At 38.3% G+C, this 15,498-nt stretch overlaps 1 protein-coding gene across 3 annotated transcripts in view; it reads right to left on the minus strand.

Moving 5' to 3' along the window:
* LOC111153325 (zinc finger protein 280D) overlaps positions 1 to 10,979 on the minus strand; it is a 130,260-nt gene extending 119,281 nt beyond the window's left edge. For all 3 annotated transcript variants that reach the window (XM_022512279.1, XM_022512278.1, XM_022512282.1), the window contains exon 1: positions 10,926 to 10,979. The gene's annotated coding sequence lies outside the window, so the exon portion shown is untranslated. The remainder of the gene's footprint in view (positions 1 to 10,925) is intronic.
* Between the last annotated feature and the right edge of the window lie 4,519 nt (positions 10,980 to 15,498).

Genomic DNA, 15,498 nt, shown 5'->3' on the forward strand with positions numbered 1-15,498 from the left:
ACTGTCATTTTTTTCCTCTCACAAATTTCACAAGAAATCGGGTATTCAAATCATTCCACTAACTTTAAAACTTTGGTTTACAGCCTATTTCATTTTATAAACAATTCTTCAGTCTTTGTGACTAATGGCATACTGAAATGAAGGTCTATCCCAAATGAACAGAGCTTTAAAGATTCAAAGTGAGTTCTTAACTATGAATAACAATTTAGTATTTCCAACCCTGGTTCTGTGATCTCTCAAAAATTTCCAGCTATCTCAAGCTGATACTAGAAAATTCATTTTAATGTTCATTATCTTAAAAACATACATAGTCTTTTGAGGACAGAGAGCCACTTTAAAAATTCCACTTCTATATCACCTTAATATCCATCACCTATTGATCCCATCATGGAAATTAACTGTAACAGGGTTAGAAAAACAGAGAATGATGATGTGTACCTTGGCATATAAATCACACAAATACACCTTATAGCATAAGCTTTAAACCCTATATAATTAAAAAAGACCACAACTATTTCATAAAATTCAGATGTTTAAATATGAAATTTTATAAAGAAATTAACTTATTAATTTATAAACATTAAGCAGATGAAACCCAATTTCAAATAAATACAAATACAAATTAAAGTACTTCCCCCTTTTATGCCTCTTATTTCTTAAAATACTTTATTGTTAGAAAACTCAGTACCTATACTTTTTTAGAATCAGTCCAGTTAATCGGTTACTGTTAAAAACCACACTTATTCTTGAAAAGGGCACATTTCAACCACACAAAATGTACAATTAGAAACATCTGATCACTAGCAGCTAAACACTACAGACAAAATACTGGGGGAATCATAGAAACTTTAGAAGATACCTCACCAAATCTTAACCAATTTCTGAAAGATTCTAATTTTTATTTTAAGCAGAATACTGCATTCTGAAAATGGTCACTCCAAGAGTAGGAGAAAAGGTCCCCCCAAAGAGGAGAATATGGATATACAGTATTATTTTTTAAATAAACCAAACATCTCAGAAGTCATTTAAAAAAAGATCATACATGTAGCAGTGTTAACAGTGAACAGGCCAAGAAAGAAAGAGGGAACGGGTTGGAACTCAGCCTTGATTGGAGTTAATGGGGAAAAGGACAGAAAGGAAAAGAAGCATTCCATGCAGAAAGAACAGCATGTATGTACAAAAGATCTAAGGCACAGCAAATATAAGAAACTGAAAGAAAAAAAAAACCTAGTGTGAGTGGAAAAGAAAAGGGGATATATGGTAGGAGATAAGACAGAGGTCAAACAACACAGCACCCTAGAGATAATATTGGGAATTTTTCCCTTAACCCAAAAGCAATGAGAAGCCAAGGAGGGGATTTTCAGCAAGAACTGATACGATCAGATTTGTGATATAATGTCAAAATAACAGAATTTGAGACTAAAAGACACAGTGGTTTAATTCTATTGTCCTAATCAATCCCCACTAGGCATACTATATATTGGCTATGACCCCTTCAACTATAAGTAACAGAAAACCCAACTCAAAGTGGATTAAGCAAAAGAGAATTCCTCAGCTCATTTACAGAACTAAATACAGGTACAATTTAAACAATGATATGTAAATCTAGATTTTGTATCTCCATTCCTGGGTTTTACTTTTTCTATGTTGTTTCTACCCTCAAAAGAGACTCCCCACTGTGAATGACTATACCAGCTCCAACTTAACACCTTCCAAGATTCAAGTCTAGGGCAATAATAGTGGACTAGCTCTGATTGGAGTTAATTGGTTTGGCTTAAGTCATATGCCCTTCCCAAATCCAATTATTGCTAAGCACCTGTAATAGGTTTAGTCCTACATCCCGTGCTCGCCCTGGTACCAGAGATAGAAGAAACCCAACCAACCCGAAACAACAAAAAAAAACCCAGTAAGATAAAGACTTTGCCAAAGGATAATCAAGATATCTGTTACCAAAGTAGGAAGGAAGATGCTGGGTAACAAAAACATATGTTCATTATAATGAATTAGAATTAGAGCTCTGTCTCCGTCAAAAGACAAAAGATATTTAACCTAGGAAACATGAGATTGTGGGGCAGAGGTGTTAGAAGTAAAAACAATTTACAGATTATTTTTAAGTTTGTGATGAGAAAGAAGGAAAGAGGATAACTTATTCTTTGTGATTCAAGTGATAACAATATTAGTAATATTTACTTGCTTTGAGTAAACTAGAGAATTTCATTCCTAGTGTTGAGCTTCAACACTACTTAATTCATTATATACTATTATGTTATCATATTATTACGCTATTTATAATAACAACTTCATTACCATTAAATGCATACATTACTTTGTCTGATCCTCAAAAATTCTATGACGTTGGGGCGCCTGGGTGGCTCAGTGGGTTAAAGCCTCTGCCTTCTGCTCGGGTCATGATCCCAGGGTCCGGGGATCGAGCCCTGCATTGGGCTCTCTGCTCAGCGGGGAGCCTGCTTCCCTCTCTCTCTCTCTCTGCCTGCCTCTCTGCCTACTTGTGATCTCTATCAAATAAATAAATAAAACTTTAAAAAGAAAAAAGCAATTGCACCACGAATAGCTTTAAAAAAAAAAAATTCTATGATGTAGACACTCTTATCATCCTCGCTTTACAGCTGTAGAAACTGAATTACAGAGGTTAAGTACCTTGCCCAAAGTAACACAACTAAGAATAGAGCAAGGATTCAAATCTAGGCACTTAAAAGGCCAGAGATTTCAGCCACATACCACTTGCCTCTATCAGGAACAAGACCAAAATTACAGGGAAGCAGATTTCATCTCAACCTAAGAACAAAACAATTAATAGTTTAAGTATCAGGAAATGAGATGAACTCAAGATCTGATATATCACCAAAGAAAAATATGAAATATTTAAGCATTATATAATTGAAAATGGTCACTTTCAACATCTCCAAGGGCTCTTCCAACCCTAATATTATAAACATATCCATCTGTTACAGGGATATAAATTTTTACCTACACAGAAACAAAGGGAATTTATTATTTCAGTTTAAAACAAACAAATAAACAGTTGTTACTCAGAACAGTAACAACTGTTCTGAGAATGTTGAATTCTGAAATGCCATTTCGGTATTATGAATAAAGTCTTTTGGTAATCAACCTACCATACCCAGATATTTTCTAGAAACTTTCAAGTTTAATGTAATGAATGAAGCAACAGGGCTTAAGTTCAACACTGAGGATAAAATTCTTGAGTTTACTTGAAGCAAGTAAATTCCTAAAGAAATAATAATTGAAAAAAAATAATAGTGGATAATTTTAAACAATATAAATTGCATTTTAACAAACCTGTTTGATGTCAACTCCCAATGATAGCAAGTTCTACTTCACAGACAGTGATTCAGAGCAAAATCTGAAATCTCAAATCATGATAAATCCATTTCTGAAATTTTAACATTTCTGATAACAAAATTTTTTTAATGTAAAAGCACTAAGTAGAAGGCCTGTGCTTCAGTAGACTGCTTACATCTACAATCAATCTAAACCAGCGGAGCTTAAAAGCTTCTATGTAAAAGGAACCCTTCTTCATAAGGATATGGGGACTCTCTCTTTGCACCACCTCCATTTCATCCAAGTAAAACCTCTGCTGACCCTGATCCAGGCTGCAGTCCCTTTGCTCTAGTTATCACCATGCATTCTGTCACTCAAAACTAAGTTGAGCACAGCAGTGCAGCTACTACATTTTCTACTGCACAGTATTCTACTGAAGGTATCCAACTGAAGATCCCCATAACCCTCCCCTTGCCAAATCAAATTACCCTTTCTTCATTTACATTTTCCTTGTTTTATCCCAATTTCTTGAAACATCCTCCTTGAAATCTGTTTATATGACAATAGACTGATTCTCTACCCACCTCTTCCTATTTAACTCTATACAGATTCTCCATATTCTCTTGCTCCTTTAAATAGTATAAAATCAGGTTTTTCAGAGTTTAGTCCTCAGCCCGGCACAAATTGTTCCCTAAATGACAGATCTAATATACTCCACAGTCTTAGCTATCAGTTCTCAATAGCAGCCTATAAAATCATCAAATATTAATCTCCAACCCGGACTCCTCAACTAAATTCCAGCCTGTCATCTCTTAACTGCTGAAAAGTGCTATCTGGATATTTAAACTCAGGTCAAATTCAGTATTTCAGAACTGAACATAACCTTCTCCACAAAAATTAGCCCTACAGCATTATTCATAACAACCAAGAAGTGAAAACAAGCCAAATGTTCATCAACTGATAGATGAATAAACAAAATGACATATTCATACAATGAAATATTATTCAACAGTAAAAATTGAAGTACTGATTCATGCTAAATTGATGACTCTTGAGAACATTATGCTAAGTGAAAGAAGTCAGTCACATATTGTATGGCTCTATTAATATCAAGTGTCCAGAATAGGCAAATAATCCATAGAGACAGAAAGTACATTCGTGGTTGCTAAGACTTGTGGGGTGGGGAAAATGGGGAGAGATTACTTAATGGGTTTCCCTTTGAGAAGCTGAAACTACTGTTCTGAGATTAGTGTTGATGCTTGTTTAACACTGTGAGTGTACTAAATGCCACTGAATTGTACTCTTTAAAATAATTTAAATGGTGAACTTAATGTTACGTTAACCTTACTTCAGTTATAAAAATTAGTCTGTCTCTATGGATTATTTGATACTACAGGGTTTCAGTTAATCATTCTTTATTACAAAGGAGCTCTGAAGGTAAAGTTGGGAAGGGAAGAAAAAATGGTAACAATAAAAATTTTTTTGGAACAGAAACTTCAAGGAATAACTTTCAAAGTACTACCCACATTCAATCCAGATGGAGTGGAAACAGCTGAAAATAGAGAGGCAGGCAGGTTTAATATATGTGTTGGAAAGAGGTGGAACTCTGTATATTTAATGGTCCAAATTAACCTTTAACCTTCAATATACTATCAGAATCCATAAAAACAATTCTAGTTTTTTATTTTCTTTCTTGAGTAGTTCTAGTTGTAAAGATTGACGTTTTACGGCTTTTATTGTTTCCTGGAAATCTTCAAACAACATCTTATTACTTTTAAATAGAATAAAACTCATTGTATTTTACAATTACTATGTAAGACTACAGCATCCTTTTATAAATCTGAGATACATTATGTGATTTTAGTTGATTTTATTTTTCCTACCACTTGAAATATTTTGCTAATTCCATCATCCTAGGTATTACCTCACCACTGCTAAACAAATATTCCCAACTATGCTTACAAGAAAAACAAAATAATAAGAAATTTAAGAATGATTTAATTGCCTAGGATAATGCAACAATGAAATAAATCATCGCTATGCTTTATCTTTCACTTTTCTTATCTTTATTTTCTTATTGCTTTGCACAAAATATTGCATCAACTTTCTAAAAGATATATAAGACTGAAGACATCATCTTTGCAGTCTGCACCGAGAAGAAAAAACTTTACTTCTACCCTTTTATGTTGCAGTTCCTGGGGACCTATGGATTAAACTAACAAAAAACAGAATAATAGGAGGAAAAGCACGTAATTTTTATTAGTATTTATATACACGAGAATTCACAAAAAAGAAGTAAAGCTCAAAGTGGTTAGACTCAAGGTCTTCTATACCATTTTAACAAAGAAAAGGGGATTAGAGCTTTGAGAGACAATAAATCATGGAGAAGTAACTAGAATATACATGGGAGAACTAATGGAAGATAAGGGTTATTATTCTCATTAAGTCTGCTTATGCAAATTCATCTTGCTATTAACTCTCCATCTCAAGTAGTAAGAGTCACTCTTCCTTTCCCTGGACAAGGGGGAAAACATCTTCAAAAAGGGATATTTATGACTGGCTTTTAGGTGGGTAACAGGAGAACAGAAAACAGCTTTTGTTTCTCTTAATTCTAAATTGCCATCTACTCAAAATAATCCTTAGGTCAAAGTGACATATGTTAGCACAGCATATGCTGATCTTCATTTGTCTTTAGTTTTCACTGGATACAGTTAAGAACTCAGAACTTTCATTTTCTGCCCATTTTGGAACAAAAGGAAACTGGCAGAGGTCACATTTCACCATTATCAGATGAACCTAAAAATGAACCCAAAGACAGATAGCAAGCACCTTAGACTTAATATTAGACAAAATCTGGGAAATCTCAGACTGAATCTTCAGAGGAGAGTAACTTGATACAGTTCATAGTTGGACAAGTGTTGAATGCAGGTATATACGATGGTGACTAGAAGGAAACAGATGATGTGGGAAATTTTTAAATTCACTGGATTGGTTATGCTAACTGGCATCTACAAATCTAGAACTGAAAATATCTTGCAATTTTGAAGCAAAGAAGATCACCAGCTTCCCTTCAACAAAATTAAGAACCCTCAAAGTTTCGAAAAATTCTTTAAGTATTGCATTTAATGATACACATGCAAAAAAGCCCTGGAATGATAAGCTAGAATTTATCATTAGTATTTTAAATATCAAATCAATATTTATAAGATGGAAACATCCCAGGTTCACATGACAGCTGATAAGTAGTTAGTCACATTCAATGTTGCCCATTTCAAGTATATATACACCTTCAAAACCCGGAAAACAGATATAAAAATCTGGACAACATGGGACAGTGAAACATCCTAAGCTTGAAAGATATAAATCTACACAGAGCTTCAGAAAAGGAGAAAGAGTAGAACCAAGATTAATACAAAAATTGCAAGAATGGACAAAAGAATTTAAAATTTCTGTCAGGAATACAACTTGTGACAAATTTTTGTAAGTGTAGAACTGGCTAAACATTACCCAGCAAGAAATCTTCTTGATCTGGCAATATCAGGAAAAACAGGGTTGAACTTCTATGGATTTTCACAAATGAGAAGCAAGAAAAGTCAACTGCACATAACCTGGACTTCATACATATTTGATGAAGAAATACTTTTCCTAAGAAAAACTAGTTTTTCTTCTCAGCTCAATGCATTCCCAAGCATAAATGAATTCAAAAACCCTTTCAGGGGTGCCTGGGTGGCTCAGCCCACTGAGCAACCAGCTCTTGATTTTGGCTCAGGTCATGAGATCAGGGTACTGGGACCAAGCCCTGCACTTAGCAGGGAGTCTGCTTGAGGATTCTTTCTCTCCCTCTCCCCCAACTTGCACACTCTCTAAAAATAAATAAATAAATCTTAAAAAAAAAAAAAAAAAAAAAACTTTGCATAAATTAACATGGAGAGCCGTATAATGAAAAAACTACAGGAGAGGTAGATACACTCATTAAGAGGGTCAGAACCTATACCGAAAGGAATGACTAGAAAATCACTTGCAAAGGAATGACACAGGAAAAGTTTAAATTACCAAGAAGACTCTTGCTCATGCAACTAGGAAAAGAACTTGTGGAAACGAGGGAAAGAATTTTGTCTAACCCTTCAACCACAACATTTTTTTGCACATTTTTTATCCTGAAAGTGGGAAGAATAAAGGAAGATGTTCTTTGTGTGCATATAAAAACTAGAGAAGTATGCGTATTCACTGTAGGGGTGGTATGCAATTAGATGCAGGATATATATTTGTTTTTCATGTGTCAAGATATATACAAAGGGATTATGTTTAAATTCTAATTAAAAGCTCTCATGAGTTGTTTTACATAATCCCTTTATTTTTCTATAAGTTATATAATGATATTTATATAAAATAATTTAAAGTGTAAAAAAAAAAGTTCCTTTAAATCTAGATGGTGAATAGCAGTAAGCTATTTTTCCTGTTATGAGTTGAGTCCTTAAAAGAAAATTACTTTGTAGAAACGAATAAAAATTCCACATACACGTTTGATACAAATTACCAAGTATATCATTATTTATATCTTTAAAATAATCTGAGTGAGAAATCAGATTTTTTTGAGTCCTCTGAAGCAGGATTATATATTTAATTAGTAAACATGTATAAATAAATATATCTCACCTTTCAAAAGTTACTTTTGAAGCGTAACAAAATATGTTGTCAATAATCTCCAATTTCCTGTCACCTAAAACTATAGTTTACTTTCTATTTACCAGAATTGTTTCTCCATTCAGATACATCCCCTGCTGAATTTGTACAGGGGGGAAAAAAAATGTTGGTATGGTTCTAAGTGTTCTCTTGAATAAATAAAGCAAGTGTGGAGAGAGGAGTATACAAAAATTATATGTTCTTTTCCTTTGCCTTCTTGTCTCCTACTAAAAACGCCAATTCAGAGTAGTAAAACACTGGACTCAAGAAGCAGAACTGGACTAGACAGTGTTAACTGGTACAAATGGTTGAAATGGGAAGGCTGAGATTTGTAGTTCTCCAACATTTAACTAAGAACTTTCCTAATCACAGCTCACTACTGCTACAAGGGCCCTGAACAAACTTGGAAAGCAGGTGAAGTCTGTGACATCTCTGATGTCGGGCTCCAATGGCAATGGATGGCAGCAATTCAAAGTTCCCTAAACTGATAAGTTGGTCCTATCCAACTTTCTTTCACCCCCATTTCTAGAGGATTGCTCCCAGTGATTTCATTATCAGATTACTGCAGGTAAATTCATGCCAATACTAATGCCAAAATATCACTCCCTACATTACTTGCTAATTGCAAAAGAAAAAGCTTAGCGTGGAAAGATAGTCTGTCACCGTTTTATTGGAGAGATCAAATTTAGGATTACTAATAGGGTAACATATAACCCTCCTTTATGTGCCTTCTGATGTTGTATAATGTGAAGTACACTGCATGACTTGAGTATTTTTGCCAAAAATAGTAAGCCTGATCTACACAAGCCTTCAGATCTAACTTCAAGTTTACAGAAAATACAGGGATAGAGGGTATAATTTAAACTTAATGAAGAGGAAACGGTCAGTAAAATACAGAATGGGGGTTATTCTACAAGCCTACTGGTAGCCTGGTCTCTTCAAAAGGTCAATGTCATCCAAAAAAAAAAAAAAAAAAGAGAGAGAGTGGGGGGGGAACTACACTAAATTAAAAGAAACTAACAGAAACAAACGTGCATGATTGGATACTGGTTCCAAAATAAATGACTAAAAAGGACATTTTCGGGACAAAGGGGAAAATGTGAATACATACTACATATCTATATTAGACTGTAGAGATTATACTTCAGTACAATTACAGTATTGTGCTTATACAGAAAATTGGTCTTATTCTTATGACATCCACATAGACACATCAACAGGACTTAGGTGTGAACTGTCATGATACCTGCAATGTGCTCTGAAAATGTTCACCAAAAAACATGTAAGATAAGCAGATAAAGGAAATGTGGCAAGATGGCAACACTTTTAAAACTAGGTGGTGTACATATGAATGTGCAAATGGGCTATTCTTCAATTTTTCAGTACTTTGGGGGAAAAAATTAACATGAAAACTTCAGTAATAAAAGTTAAAAAGCTAAAAGCACAAACTCTTAAAAATGTAAAAGGAGCAGTTGAGTATTTAAATTTTGTAGATGAACCTCCCTGCTTCTCCTCAGTCAGCTTATTCCCACGAAAGAAATATAGTGAACTGAGCACTGAATGAGAAATCAGAAGACCTAAGGTTCTAGAAATGGTTCTATCACTTCCTAGACATGACCTCATTAAAGACGTCTCCCTGAGGCTCTCTTTCCTCATCTTCAAAACAGTTCCATAAACACAGAATAGTCCAAAAGGGGTCTAGAGATATAAATCAAGCGTATCGATGGCAGATACAAATGCAAGATACAATTATAACAGTATTTGTACTGATGTTTTAAACATTAACAGCACACAGCCCTAACAATTCTCCAAGCAAACCTGTGCCTTCCATGGCACAGCAAGTTTCCGCTTAGCCTGAGTTGTCACGAATCCCCCAAGGCAGGACTTATCACAAATGCTAGGAGGTGGCTTTTTTACTTTAAAACTCTCCTCCTAGGTTTCAATTTTATGTCTAATGGCACTCAAAGACGTCAAATTCTTAAGACCCAGTCCAAATCTGAAAACAATGAAGTTTACGTTCACAGAATTTTCAAAAACAAATCTTTGCAAACAAAGAGAACCCCTTGGACCAAGGTCTTCCCGTGCTTGCAGAAGCGGGTACCCTTTGAGGTTTCTCCTCTCTAGCAAGATTTCTCCTTAAAAGCCTTCAAACTTGAGCTAAGTTGGGAAGAACTCCCTCCATCTGTAGAGCAGGATAAAACCTCAGAGTGAGCTCATTCTTTCCGTCTCATTAAGTGAAACCTGAAAACTCGGTCAGTAAATTGTGTATCCAACTCCACGTTTCTCCTCAGGGCCCTTCTGTAGACAATAACGGGCAGAGCAGGGAAGTCCCTTTGACAAGAACGAGGGTGTGAGCGTGGGATGACTGGTCACCTGGGCGGGAGGTGGAGGGTAGGGGGGGACAGGGGCCCTCGGGCCCCGGATGCCTGGAAGTTCGGAACCCCCTCCGGTCTCCGTCTACCATGAAGAGACTCCGGGGAGCGTTGTTGTTGGGGAAGCATGGGTCCCCGCCAAACATTGGCACAAAATGTACGGCAGACCAAGGGGAGCAGTGGAGAGAAAAGCCAAACCCAGGCTGGGGGCAAACAGGCGCACAGGCCCTGGGTGCCGAGGTGGAGGAGGTGCAGGAGGCGTAGGAGGCGAAGGAGGCGGAGGAGGAGACGGAGGAAGAGGTGGCGGAGGCCTGCGCGGCTCCGGCCTGCCGCACCAAGCCGTCTGCCGCGTCGCGCCGGGATCCCTCCCCCGCCGGGGCCGGCGCAAGATGGCCGTCCGGCCGCCGCCGCGCAGCCGGTCCCCTCCCCCGCGCCCTGGGCGCTCTCGGCAAACCGCGCCGGCCTCGACACCCCCGGCCCAGCGCCCCCGGAGTGAGGCGGCGCAGGCCGCGCGGGAGGGCCTCTGCCTGCTGCAGCGCGGGGCGGGCGGGGGCGGGGGGCGCTTACCGTGAGCGGAGCGGATCGGCCTGACTGGGGCCCTGAGGAGGAGGAGAAAGAGGAGGAGGAAAAGGAGGAGCACGAAAAACTACACAGCGGCGACGGCGGCGGCTCCCATTGCGGAGCAGCAGCTGAGCCGTGGGAAGGGGGTGGGGGGGTTCTCGTGGAGCCGGCGCGCTGCCTCATGGGTAGGCTCCGGGTCAGCCTCCGCGCGTCCGGGTTCCCTTTCTTCTCGCCGACGCGGGAGGCGGGCGCGGGCATGTGCGTCGCGCCGCAGGCCCTCGAAGGCCGGGGCGCCCCGCCACGCGCCCGCCGCGGGCGAGGGCCAGGGCTCGCCCTGGGGAGACTGTGGGTGGTCACTTGCTTGTTCCTTGCCGGCGGGCGGGAGGCAGCGATCCCGAAGTCAGGGCTGCACCGTAGGTGTAGGCATGGGAACGTGAGTTCCGGGTCCTCCCTGTGTGTAATAGCTAGTATTCGCAGGCTTGGAAAGTAAGAGGGTCTAGGAAGAGAGGCACCATTACAAAGAAATACTGTGCAGGAGGGGCGAAGACCTACGCCAGAGGATAAGTAAAGTCGGGCTCTTTTAATAATTGACTAATTTTCCCATATTTGTTTCAAACATACGATTTCACTTGTGTCTCCTTTAATTCTTAACTCTGCCATTTGGATCCCTGTAATCACTTTTTTAAAAAGATTAAGTGCATTTACAAAACACTTAGCAAGATACTGCCTGCATAAATACTTGCTACGTCTTATATGTTGATCTGTAAGGGAAGTTTCCTCTCCCAGTTGTCTTCCCAAGATCACTCTTGCTTCCTTAGATTTTAACACAAACCAATCACTGCACAAACCCATCACTGAATTGTACTAATTCTTCCTGTTTGATTTAGTTTCTTCTTTCTCATCCAGACGTTCCCCCCAGCTTTTCTATGGTGTTTAACATTACAGTCACTTCCTTATTGAATACCATCCCCAAATCAATCTCCCCAAAAGACCACTTAAATTATTCCTAGACCCAGAAAGGCTACAGGTAACCATGATCTAGAGTCCCCCAAACTGTGCACAAGTTAATCTATCCAGCTTTCTCTTTCTTGCCCTGAAAGTAAGCTTTACAGGAAGAGAGAATAATCAAAATACCAAACTGGAAATCTAGAAGTTCAAAAATCTTGCAATATTCTTAAGTCATTGTAGCTCAAATATAGTTCTAATGGTTTGCAAAGCATGTTATGGTAATGAAAATGAACTGAAGATTTCACTCTGTGTTCTGTAGTTTGGTCCCAGGTGTAGAAACAGAAACTTCATGTTGTTAGACCCTAGAGCTAATTTAAATCGAGGGGATGATTCATGTCAACCAAACCTACTAGAGACTGATATACAAGCCGAAATTTAAATTTATTCCTTTTTTTTTTTTCTTTCATGGCAATCATATCTGCCCTGAAGACCAGAAAATTCTGGGTGACACATTTTCACTCAAAGGAAACATTTACATGAGAAGCCAAATTATAAAAGATATCCAATGAGTATGAAATCAACATGCATGAAGTAATTTAGATGATTTTTTTGATGACTCCATCCTTAAAACTTCTTCCTTGGCTGGTAGAACATGACACTCTTGGTTCTCTTGACTTACTGTTCACACTATCCTATCATTTTTTAAGAGTTTCTTTCTCTGACTTAACAATTTCCTGCCCCTTAACTTTCTGTACCTACTTTTTAAGTATCCTCGCAGTACTTATTCTCCTTAAGTGAGGTCATGCTCCACATTCTTCCCATTTTAATCTTTTTTAAAAAGTAATGGATAGAGGTGATTGCCCAGCTTCCATTTTCACCTCTCCATTGTGCTCACCTATGTAATTTGGGTGGAATAACCACTACCCACCCCGAATTCCAAGAGTGGTCCAGCCAGCCTAAAACTACTAGAAACACCCTTACCTCCCTTTGAACCAGTTTTTGTTTCAGAAACCAATCAGAGTGAAGCCCAGGATTTTTGTTTGACTGTGGGAAAAAGATTTTTCTTTCTCTGGATTATATGGCCTTGACATTAGAATGTGAATACTGGAAGAGCTACAACTTTTTGTCTACTACGGAGAGCCAACTGATGATAAAGCTAACAGGTGGAGGAGGAAGGACTAGGTGAATCAATCTTAGAGAAAGAAACACAATCTCAGACCATCATAAACCTCCAAATCAAACCCGATCTGAACCCTATGCTACCTCTAGACTTCTCTGTTATATGAGCAAACAAATTCCCCTTTTCTTTTTAAGCTGAAGGGGTCCAGAATAAGCCTCTGTGACATAAAAATTATTTTTAGCTGAAGGCATTTGAGTTTCTGAAATCTCTTATCTGCCTGAAAGCAGAGCCTCCCAAAAGAACTCAATTGTCATAAATCTCCTCCCAGGCAGCAACCAGAGATGATTGACTCTTGTCACCAGAGACAATGAGAATTGTCTCCACACCTAAAGAGTCATTGTGCCAAAACTATCATATCTCCCATCTATTTTCCTAAGGGCCCATTTATCTTTCCTAAATGTCATTTGTTTTCCCATAAGTGCACACTCTCCCCCATACCCCTTCCACTAAGTCATTTGTTTTCACATAAGTGCCCTCTCCCCTCCCGTCCACCTATTAAAATTGTATATAAGCCCCAATTTTCTAACCACTCCTTTGAGTCACATATCTTGGTAAACTCCCTCACATAGTATGTGATTAAAATCTGTCTTTTCTCTTGCTAACCTGTCCTTTCATCAGGTTTAATTCACAAGCCCCCAAAAAGTAAATCTAAGAGGGTAGAGAAAGGTTCTTCTTTCTGACAAAGCCAATTGAATTGGGTTTTCTGTTATTTACAAGTGAAAGCATCCTAACTGTGGTGGAGACAATGATAAGTACTCACCATCTTACTTTCCTCTTGCATACTCAGGAAACCCACATTTCCTAGTTCCTTTACTTCTGTATCAGGCCATGTGACTGTATTTGGCCAGTGCAACATAGGCAGTGATTTCCCAATCTAAGCCTGACCATTAAAACCTCCAGTGATTTATAGGTCCTTTCTGTTTTTCACATTTTAGTGGTCGCATACAGAAAATTCTGAGGAGCTAGGGGATGGCAGTAACATTGGATGGAAGAACCACAGGTCTTAAATAATTGCACAAAAGCACATCTATTACACAGATCCTCCCTGTACTGGTTAGAGCACACGTAAACCTTTACTGGGTTCTGAGTTTTGAGGGTTGTTTGCTACTAAATTCACTAACCCCGATTAATAACAGAAATGGTGGCCTACTGTAACAAAAAAATCTAAAATATGCAGTATTAGTTGAGCATAGCAGTTAGGTGGGAATTAAGGAACCATGTAGTAGGCTGGATAACCAAAGATTCATATTAGCTGGTGGGTATACTGTTGTCTACAATACCTTAGAAGGCAGATCAGTACAAATACATATTTTCTAGCTCTAAGGGAAGAGTTCAGAAAACAGTAGTAGATGTTGGTGATTTTTTATGTGCGATTTGTAAAATATTACCAGAAAAAGATTACCATGGAAGAGAATTAACCAGTTTACAAAAAAAAAAAGAAAAAAGAAAAAAAAAAAGAAAAGAAAGAAAGAAAACAGAATCCAGCATTTGGGCCGCCTTACAGAGTTTGAGAACACAATGCTTCCAGATTCCAAAGAGAGAGAGAGCTATATTTTAAAAGGCTTTGAGCAAAGAAGCCTCAGTAGGATTTGAACAGAATGACTCAGCCCTTAGGAAAAGATCAGATTACACACGTTGTTTCAGATAGTATCTATTGTTTCAGATAGCCTCAAAGAAGCAGCTACTATTTTTCCCCCAGCTTTATTAAAGTATAAGAGACAAAATTGTATATAAATAGGATGTGATGATTTGATATGCATATCCATTGTGAAATGATTACCACAAGAATTAATTACCACATCCTTCCCCTCATATAGTTACCGTCACTTTGCACGTATGTGGGAGACAGCTTAAAATCTACTCTTAGCAAATTTCAAGTGTACAATACAGTGTTAGGCTATACAGTAGATCCCCAGAACATATCTTATAATTGAAGAAACAGGTATTAAGTTGAAAGATAGATTTGATTACGAAAGCAGAGAAATAAGGCAGCTTTTAAAACCATGTCCCCAGAGGGTTATATGGTTGGTGCTTCAACCATTACTTTTGGGTATCTATCTACCTTTTTTGGGTAGTCCCTTTGCCTCAAGCTCCGTTGTGCCTTTACTTCCAACAGCTCTTTTTCAGGGGACTACCTTTAGGCTATTGGAGCCACTTCACCTGCCTTCATAGAGACTGAAAGAAACTGTGAATAATGCCAGCAGTTTAACCAAGGACTGGTAAATGCAGGACTGTGGAAGCCCTAACTTTCTTGTCTTGGTGCTCACCCAACGTTGAGGCATGACCTACACTCCAGAATCTCGCTGTAGGACCAGGCTGAGGCTACCTTCTATAGGATTTTGTCTAATGTACCCTTGCTGGTGTGCATGTTAAGCTAATATGCTAGCTCCAAAGCCACCCTTCTTAAAAGATAAATGGATATTTGGGATGAGAAGAGTGGCTTAAAGATGG

This window comes from Enhydra lutris, unplaced genomic scaffold (genome assembly GCF_002288905.1).
Source record: "Enhydra lutris kenyoni isolate GAN:26980312 unplaced genomic scaffold, ASM228890v2 scaffoldscaffold31, whole genome shotgun sequence".
NCBI classification, from domain to species: Eukaryota; Metazoa; Chordata; class Mammalia; order Carnivora; family Mustelidae; genus Enhydra; species Enhydra lutris.